The sequence below is a fragment of the Dasypus novemcinctus genome, chromosome 20 (assembly GCF_030445035.2).
Source record: "Dasypus novemcinctus isolate mDasNov1 chromosome 20, mDasNov1.1.hap2, whole genome shotgun sequence".
Classification (NCBI taxonomy): domain Eukaryota; kingdom Metazoa; phylum Chordata; class Mammalia; order Cingulata; family Dasypodidae; genus Dasypus; species Dasypus novemcinctus.
The window spans coordinates 53,026,149-53,036,363 of NC_080692.1; the positions used below are offsets into that span (position 1 = coordinate 53,026,149).

A 10,215-nucleotide genomic window follows, 5' to 3' on the forward strand; every position below is an offset into this window, starting at 1 on the left:
GAGTGGGATGGGTGGGGAGGGCAAGCTTCATTAAAGAAGGAATAAACAAGATAAAAATGACAATTTTTACATCATGGGTGCCTCAGTTTAAAAGAATACTGTTACATATAATGTTCAAACTTTATCAGTGTTTAGAAGTTATATATATCAGATAACAATGAAGATTAAGCAATAGCATGCCAAGCACAATAATTTTGGAGAACCATTACAAAATATGCATGGATTTTATTTCATTAAAATGTTGCTTAAAAGCCCTAATACTTATTTTACCAATAGGTAGCATGCTTTCTCCTCCTTCTTGAACAAGGACCTTCTCAACAACATTTTGTATAAAATTAAGGGTATCTTTTAAAATATATTCTCACAATTATTCTTTCTCATACAAAGGTAAGTAAAGATACTGCTATATTGTTAAGCTTTGCTTTAGCTCACTTCTCAGTGTTACCACTTTTCTTAGATTTGTATAGACACAGATTTGGAGCTTGGTTATTTAAGTAGGAATGCAGAAAGAATACATATGTATATTTAAAAGCCAACTTCTCTTTTTTTTTATTTGTTTAAGAAATTTTTTTTAAGGAGGTACCGAGATTGTACATGGGAAGCAGGTGCTCAACCAGGGAGCCATCCCAGCTCCCCAGTGAGAGTTGGTTTTTGTTTGCTTGTTGTTTTTAGGAGGACCCAGGGATCAAACCCAGGACCTCATACATGGGAGGCAGATGCTCGTGGATGTAGCCTGAGCTGCATCCAGCCCCCAGATTCTCTCTTTTTTTAAAAAATTAAATAGATCATAAGGAATGTTACATTAAAAAACATAAAAAACAAAAAACATAAGAGATTCCCATATAACCCACTCCCTGCTCCCCACCACATCATTTTTGTAAATTGTATTTTTTTAAGATATATACATCACACAAAAAAATGTTACATTAAAAAATATGAGGTTCCTGTATACCCCCCCATCCTCCCACCCCACTCCTCCTACACCAACAACCTCCCTCATTGTGGCACATTCATCACATTCAGTGAACACATTTTGGAGCACAGCTGCACCACATGGATAATAGTTTACCCTGTAGTTGGCACTCTCCCCCAGCACATTCAGTGGGGTATGGCAGGATATATAAAGTCCAGCATCTGACACTGCAGTATCATTAAGGACAACTCAAGTTCCCCAAAATGCCCCACATCACATGTCTTCTTCCCTCTCCCTGCCCCCAACAACTACTGTGGCCACTTTCTCCACCTCGATGCTAAATTTTCTTCTATTACTCATCACAATAGTTTTATAGTAGAATATCAGTAAGTCCACCCTAGTCCATATTTTATTCCTCCATTCTGTGGACCCTGGGATGGCGATGTCCTCTCCACCTCTAGATCAAGAGGGGGCTTAGATTCCACATGGATGATGGATGCAATTCCTCTGCTTACAGTTGTAGGCTCTCTTGATTCCCTGGTGTGGTGGTTGACCATCTTCACCTCCCTGTTAGCTGACCTGGGTAAGACCAACAAACCAAACAGTGGGAGTTGCCACTCTGCTGAGGCTCAGAGCCCAGCCGGCACATGGGCAGTCCAGAGATTCAAGTCTCGTGCGTATGGACCATCCCTAGCACCAACCACAGGTTCATTAAAAGTGACAGAAGAGGCATGTGTAGAAAGGTCACATCTGAGTCCAGCTCCATCACACTCAGGAGCACCTATTCCAAAATAGGTTCTCTGACATAGAGATCCCTGTGGATCTCTGTAGCCTTCAGGAGAACAGGACCTAGGGTTGTATCTACTTTGGCTTTTTCTGGGGTCCTGCTGAGGTGTGCATAAGCACAACCCCTCTGATGACCTCCCGGCTCTTTTTGGAAGACTCTTAGCCATATCAACTCATTTGTCTTTGCCATTTCCCCCTTTTATTCAAGGTCAAAAAGCAGTTTTTAACACTTGATTGAACATGTAGGCTGAGATATTCTGCTGGTCTGAGTTGACCCTTTTATTTGAGGTCTCTTTCTAGTTGCTTCTCCAGTTAGTGATTGGTAGTAATCCCTCGGTGCCAGGGAGACTCATCCCCAGGAGTCATGCCCCATGTTGGGGGGAAGGTAATGCATTTACATACTGAGTTTGGCTTACAGATACCCAGTTTCTCTTTATTCACATGACTAGTTGTCCTAATTCTGGGTTACTTACAGGAAGAGAAGGGCCATGTTACTAAATATATCCCTGTAGTAGGAAGAGGGTTTCATCATATTACATGCCAAGGTAAGTGTGCATACTTTATAAATATCAAAAAGATGAAAATAAAACCCAACCAATGGCCACTGCCTTTACATCAATGATAAGAATTCTTCCATTGCCAGAATAATAATGTCTATAGTAGGATAATAATGTCTACTTTAGTCCATTGTCAATTTCCCAATCTTGAGGATTTGGGGATGGTGATGCCCACTCTGCTTCTAAACTGAGAGGGGGCTTAGATTCCATGGGGCAAATGGATGGAGCTATCTTGCTTGCAGTTGCAGACACTCTCTGTTTCTTGGGATGGGTGTTGTCCATCATCATCTCCTTGTGTTGTCCTGGCTGAGTCCAGTGAACCAGAGAGTAGTTGTTGCAACTCTGCTGAAATTCAGGGCTCAACTGGCGCATGGATGAACCACAGATTTAAGGTTCTGGGACATATATTTAATAAGTATAATGCTAAGTATGTTTCAAATCAAAGAGGCAGAAGAGCCATGTGTAGGGAACCTATAAATGAGTCTAACTCTGCTACCCTGGGGAGCATAAATTCCAAAGGAAGGCCCATGGACAGGGTGCCAAATTCCTGAGCTGTCTGCCTTGCTTATAGTTTCTGGATATCTCTAGAACATCAGGAACCCTGCTGTTTGAGGCACTGTTTACTGTAATAGTCAATGAGATCCTGCTGAGACTTGTGTAAGTGTAACCTCTGGAATGACCTCCCAACTCATTTTGAAATCTCTTAGCCATAAACACTCATTTGTATTTACCATTCCCCCTCTTGGTCAAGGTCTTTTTCCAGATGCATTACTAGTTGGTGCTTGGTAATTACCTGCTCAGTACCAGGGAGGCTCATCCCCAGAAGTCATGTCCCATGCCAGGGAGGGGAAGGTAGTGTGTTTACATGCCAAGTTTGGCTTAGAGAGAGGCCACATTTGAGCAATAAGGACATTTTCAGGAGGTAACTCATAGGCAACATATAACACTAGGCTAAGTTTCAATTTCACAAGAAAATGTTCATAAGTACAACCATCAATATCAAGGGTCTAGTATAATGGTCTGTCTTCCTTCACTAGGCACTGCCCTTGCACTCAGGGAATTCTTGCTGTCCTCTTAGAGAATGCAGCATATGATAATGTGATTTTAACTACACACACCAGACCAGTTAAAATTCTCCTTTAAGAGTTCTTTCCCTAAAAAATAACTTTTTTGAACTGGAAGATGGCAACTTACCATCGCCTGTCATATCATCTGAGTTCCAAATCTAATGATTGAGGGGAAAAATAAGATTTTTGGAGATTCTTCTCAGAAACACATTTTTATTGGATATCGAGTTCTCCAAAGTCCACAATTTACTGTATTGTGCAAATTACTATCTAATTTCTCTGTTTTTTGAAGATGTAAACTATAGCTTTGAAGGAAATTTTCTTGTTCAGTATACTTTTTTAGAACTTTGAAAGTGAGGGCAGACCAGTGAAATGGAATGACTTCAAGTTTCTCCTGTTGTTGAAATAAAAACTAGATGGGCTCCAATGCATTCGTGGGTGGGTACCATTTTGCTTCTCTCTTAATGTTCTCTCAGCAATAACACTGCACATGACTAAGTTTTATTTTATAAACAATTTGGCTACTGCTAAAAATTCCTGTGGCCATTGGGAGGTGAACACTTATTGACCACCTATTACATACCTCAATGGAATTTCAAAAATTCCTTCATGATCAACCAATTGAGCAAAATTATACCAATTATCAGACATGACAAACTGGAATATGTGCTGAAGTAGGGCATTCTCCTGGTACTTGCAGCCTTACACTGAACATCATCAGGCTGTTACAGCATTCCTGTTATTCAGGACAAATGAATACAATATAATAGATTTAAATTATCAGAATGTTCTGATAAAGTTGGAAAACAAACACAGTCTATGACCATGTCTCTTTTCAGATGTAGAACTGTGCCCAAGATATTGAACAAATTGTTCGAGAACCGAGCATGTCCTCACACATCCTCTAGAGCAGCAACGTCACCTGGTGAGGACAACCAGGTCAGTGGGGGCCACACCAGTGAGGCGGGGACAGTGCCAGCTTTCTAAGTTCTGTTAACAGCGAACGTGGCTCGTACTTGTCCCTGGCCAAGTTTCTCTTTGTCCTTGGACAAGAGTTACATCTCTCCCTCACAGCTGGGACATTTGGGAGACACCTGCTCAGTTCAGGATGAAAAACACTAATTTCGCCTGTAATAAATCAGATTATTTTCCTTCAGATTGGCCATGGATGAGGCTCTGCCATCCTGATCCATTCATTTATTCCCCAAATGCTTATCTTTTCCTAGCAATAAAAACAATACATATTCCTTGCAGCAAATTTGGAAGATGTGGAAAAGATAATAAAATATACCCATAATCTCATGTCTTAATGAAAACTACTGTTAACATTTTGGTGCCTTTCCTTGAATCATATTGAATATAAAATTTTGAATCCTGCTTTTTTTCTCTTAACAATCTGTAGTGAGTATTTTAAACATTACAATGATACCATTAATGTATTTACGCAGAAATTTCCACTTAATTAGGATCTGTTCTTTGAAGATGAGGAATTACTATTAGCATCTATGCTAATTTTTCCTTTCATTAGTTTTTACTGAAAATTTTTAACTGAGTATTTTGCTATGTGCAAGCCATTATGCAAAATGCTGCAGAGGGTACAACTATGAATTAGACAGACTTAGACATCAAGGTGTCTACAATCTAGGAAGGAAAATCAAACAAATGTTTATATACCTGTAATATTTGGTGGAAAGGGATATAGTCCATGAACTTAAATTTTCAATTTGAGCTTTGGAAACTCAAAAATTAGGAGAATGTTTCTCATAATCACAAATTAAAAAGTAGAAGCATGAAAATATTTATAATTGTTTAAAAAATATTTCAGATGGCCAATATACACATTAAAAGGTTTATCAGATATCTGTGTGGTGTGTTCTTACTTTGAAAAACTCTATTGAAAATAGTTCATAACCAATATCCTTATATAGTTTGCCACTTTTTCAACAAAAAATTTAGGATATGTTGAATATGATTGTTTTGTACTTTAGCCATGCAGCCCTATGTGCAAGTGCCTTTTAGATGTGTGAGCCTGGTAGTGAGGCAACATGTCATCAGGGAAATGTAAGTTGGCAATTATAGGTCGGTTAATTGTCTTTAGCCTCAATGTGTCACATCATGTCAACCCTGTTATGGTATGTACAAAAGCATAACACAACAGAGCTTATGCCACAGTTTTTAATCACCATTTTTCAAAATCAAATGAGCCTTTTACATGTGTTTCTTATTTTCATCTAGACCAGGGTCAGCAAACGTTTTCTTTAAAAGGCCATACAGTAAGTATGTTCCGATTAGCTGCCACGTCGTCTCGGAACAACAGCTCGGCTCTGCTGTTGGAGCGTGGAAGCACCAGGGACTGCTGGTGGGGCGCAGCACAGTTTCATTGAGAGACACAGAAATTCGAAGATGATGTCATTTTCATGTGTCATGAGCTATTCTTCTTTTGATGACTTTCAACCATCTAAAAATGTAAAAACCATTCCTAGCTCAATAGTCATACAAATGTGAGAGGTCGTGGGCCAGATTTGGCTGCCCGGTCATCTTTTGCCCGACCCTCATGTAGATGATCTCATTAAAAAGCAACACGTACACATGCGGAGCAAGAACCTTGTTAAACGAATAATAAAGCATTAAATACAATAGTAAAAGATTATGGGGAGTGGATGTAGCTCAGTGATTGACCACCTGTTTCCTACCTTTGAGGTCCCAGGTTCAATCTCTGGAACCTCTTTAAAAAGGAAAAAAAAATACTATAATTTTATAACTTAAGTGCTTTCTTAAAATTTGGATATCTTCCCTGTATCAGTTATATGCTTTTGGCTACAGTAACTAAAAATCTGATTAACTAACAGTTAACAGTGGCTTAACAATAAGGACAGTTACCTTGCTGCTTTTCAAGAACTCAGGAAGTTCCAAGGTTTCAGGACTGCTTCCCCAGCTGTGGAACTCAGCACTTGCCGGCTTCCCTCCTCCATCCTGCTCTGCCGCCCTTGGCAGATAGGCAAGGTCTTCCCTCCCGGTCACAAGGTGACTGCAGCAGCTCAGCACTTGCATCTGCATCTCTCCCTCCTGCTGAAAAGCAGGAGGAGGAAAATGAGGGGTAAGGGACGGGTTTCGTTTAATGTGCTTTTTTTTTCTTATTGAGGAGAAAGATCCTTCCCAGAAGCCCACAGCAGATTTCCCCTCTAGACTCACCGAGGAGAACCAGGTCACATGCCCCCGAAACCCAAAACAGGCAAGGAAAACAGGCTCGCCGTGATCACCGGCCACATCCAGCTTCTCTGGAGCTGATAAACGAGGTGACTTAGCTGACCACGTGCTGCCAACATCTGACGAGACGGGGTTTTGTTAGCAGGGCAAGGGTGGCAGGCAGCCTTGCTTCCCACATTCTTTTAATTAATCTATGAAATAATGTGTTTAAGGTGTATAAGACCAAATTAATAGGAAAAATACATTTTATTGAATGATATGTGGAGGCTTTTATAATTGCAAAATAACTTTTCTAACCTCTTTACACACCGAGCCACTGGTCCACACTTGGTTACTGAATATGTGCATTGTACATCTGCAAGTGTTAGGGTTATGTGCCACTTAAAATGTTTTTGAAGAGATTTTACTATAAACTGGAATTAAATCAAAGATCTTAGAATCTCCAGCAAGACACAGAAACTAAGCAATAGGTAAAAATGTGATGGTAGTCATGCAAATATTTGTCATGGGAGGAATGACTGTATTTCCATATTTCTTTGCAAAAAACCAAGTGTTTATGAATCCTGAGAAAAGAAGATACATATAAATAGATTAAGCTGTCTTACTTTAGATAAGTGCAAAACAATTTTTAAAATCTCATACCAAACAATACAGAGGCAGGAGAAATGACCAAATCCTTCGGATTTTAAAAAATCATAGTCATAAGATGTGCTGAATGATCATTAAGACATTTTGTCATGGTTAGGCTGGCAGAGTTTGTTCTTTCTCGGCGCTTACAATTACTTCATCTTACATCTGATGAAATAGAGTGTGTGCCTGAGAATTCAGGTCACCCATGCATGCAGCCCGTGGGCTAATAAACTTACCTTTCCATTCTGGACCTGCTCACTTCCCAGCTTACCTGCCATCTCACAGCTCTCAGTGGTCTGGGTGATACATGTGTGGTCTTTGTACATCCATTAGAAATGCTAATTAGTTAACCAAAATGCTTGAAAACCTGTGGAAAGCTTTAGTATTCTGAGCTTCACGCTTCTGGTCAGAACGAGGTGCGCAGGACGATGCAGTCACATATTCTACTCCGTTCTATTCCACAGTTGCTCTGGCTTCATGGAAACAGTGCCTCAGTGTTTACAGAGAAGACATTTGACAAAACAAATCATAACAAAACCCCTACAACAAAAGCTAAACTACAAAGCAGGATGTAAGGAGCAGAAAGATGTGACTGCTTTAGTCCTTAGGAACAGAGAAAGTCTCCTGAAACTCTCTCTGTGCCCAATTTAAGTAAATTTCCCAAATATTTCATTCATTTGTGGAGGTGGCATGTTCTTTGAGCTGAAATAGTCCCAGATTGATAAGTACTTTGGGAACCAATGACCTAAAAATAAAGGGTGTGGGCAGCTAATGTGATTGCTAAAATGCAAACCTGACATCATCCCTGGCCTCAAACCCCTAAAAATAACCCCTCGTCGTCAGGCGTGAAGTCCCAGCTCTCCACCCTGATCCACACGGCCCTCGGGGAGCCTGCTCTCCAGCTTCCTTTCCCCTACCACGTCCTGCCACCTCAAGGCTCTTTTTGCCCTTTTGGATCAATTCCTTCGCTGGGCAGCCTCCCTCCCCTGCCCCAGGCCGACCCTCATCTTCAGGCGCTGCTCTGACTTCCTCCAGGACGTTTCAGCGAGGCGGGTGCAGGCTCCCCGCTCCTGCTCTCCGAGACGCCAGGGCCAGCTTCAGGAAGTAATGGCTTTCTCCAGTGTCCAAGCGATTCCTGCAAGATGCCGACTACCCCTTTTTAAGAGTGACACTGGTCGATTTATGTGCGAGGCCAAAATCTTGTGTCATGACAGTCAAGGGGCACTTTAGATTTATGCAGTTCTAAGGGGGGTAGATTTGGCTAAGTGGGGTAGGGCAAAGGATTTAGAAAACCTATATATGAATACGTATTCCTCCCAAAAGTCATTCATATGTGCAGGTTCAAAAATAAAGAAATTAACATGAGAACTCAATTATATCATCTATATGTACTTGTAAACTTTATGAAAATACCAACTCAAAATATCAGACTGCTAAATTCTTGTTAACTAAATGTATCATCTTCATCAAATGGATCCTCATGAAACTATCTCCTGTATGTCAACCCCTGATGCTACTACATAAAGCCAGTGTGACTCATGCCTTTTAGTGACCTTTATTTTATTGACATTTATATAAATTCCTACCCAACGACATCAAAGTGAATAGCTAATAAATGTATAATTCATTTTACTGAGAAAATAGCACAATTTTTTTCATTAAAGTAAGAGGTTTCTCTTCTGCTAATAAGATTAAAATAAAAGGGAATCTGCAGCAAAGTTTTGCTTTCCCTTAGGCTGGAATTTTGGCAGTGTTGTTCTATTTGCAGCTGAACAGCTCATCGAGTCATAACTTTTCTCCCAAGTATTCTCTTTGGGTTAAACTTATTCAGTAGGGGTTGGATTAATCTCAGAGACTGGTTGTGTTTTTACAATTAAAGTGAATGTTTGCTTAACGCATTCTAACTAGAATGAAACGATGTATCAGTTTAAATATAATTTTAGCTACATTGGGAAGTAAATATAAAAATAAAATAGGAGGAACACCAACCGTCCGCCTGTCCTGTGCCTCTTTCTAGTCTCAGCCACTGGGTTGAGTACCAGGGAGGCAGGGGCTCCAGCGCCCCGCACCCCCCGGCCCAGCTGGCGGCCGGAGAGGAGAGAGGACTTTCCTGGGGAAGTTTCAGAAGGCGGGCCTGGAGATAGCAGACGTCGCTGCTGCCCATCAGATTTGGACTAGGATTCTGCCAAACAGCCTAATTGCGTGAGATTTAGGTGGAGAACACGGGGCGGGGGAAGACGGGCGTGGAGACCCTGTCCTGCCATCCCCACAGCCCAGCACCCAGGCGTGGACCCACAGGGAGAGCTCCCACCAGCTCAGGTAGCAGACAGACCGTGCGTCGACTACTGTTCAGGGCTGGAGAGGAGCGGCACCTGACTCCACGGGTCCAGGGCGGCAAGGCAGCCAGCCAACCACGCTCCTCTGCAGTGGCTTCTATCAGAAAACAACGAGCAGAGGCAACCTGCTAGACACACACGCTCTAAACCGCTCCCTCTGGAAATTAGACATCCGCCAGCTTTAGATTAGACGTAAAGTAAACAGCCGGAACCAAGCAAGCAAGCACGTCAAAATGTCCACATCCCACCGCAGAACTGCGGCCCCGATAGTTCTGTAAGATGCCTGTTTGCCCAGACAGGTGTGTCGACTGCAGCTCTCCACGGAAGAGAGAGCGTCTACTGAGAAGTTTCCTTCTGTATCTTTGGAGGGTGGCGACCTGTCAAAGTTAAATATCCAGTAACCAGTTCTCTAAAAGGGAAGTTTACCAGCGTCTGCTAATATCCAGGTTACTGCAGGCCAGGCTGCAGGCACAGTATTAGCAATCGCAGCATCACCTTTTGTATGGAACGAAATAAGTTGCTAGAAATTTGCATTTAAATTGTAGTTAACTTTTGCATATGGTAAAAACCGTTTCCGTCTGAATTTCTGTTTGAAACTACATGTGTAAAATACTTCTGGTACTATATGGCTCGGTAGGTCGGTAACACTGAAATCACATGGAAAGAGAAACAGTAATTAGCTGCAGTATGGTGATAGAATTCCCACGGCAGCAAAACTA

At 41.4% G+C, this 10,215-nt stretch overlaps 1 long non-coding RNA gene across 1 annotated transcript; it reads right to left on the reverse strand.

Annotated features, from left to right (window-relative positions):
- Positions 1-542: 542 nt before the first annotated feature.
- On the reverse strand, positions 543-8,231 carry LOC131274825 (uncharacterized). Its single transcript, XR_009182132.1, has 3 exons — positions 6,516-8,231; positions 6,204-6,392; positions 543-5,781 (listed from the first exon to the last, which is right to left on the reverse strand). It is a non-coding gene; the product is annotated as an uncharacterized lncRNA (long non-coding RNA).
- Between the last annotated feature and the right edge of the window lie 1,984 nt (positions 8,232-10,215).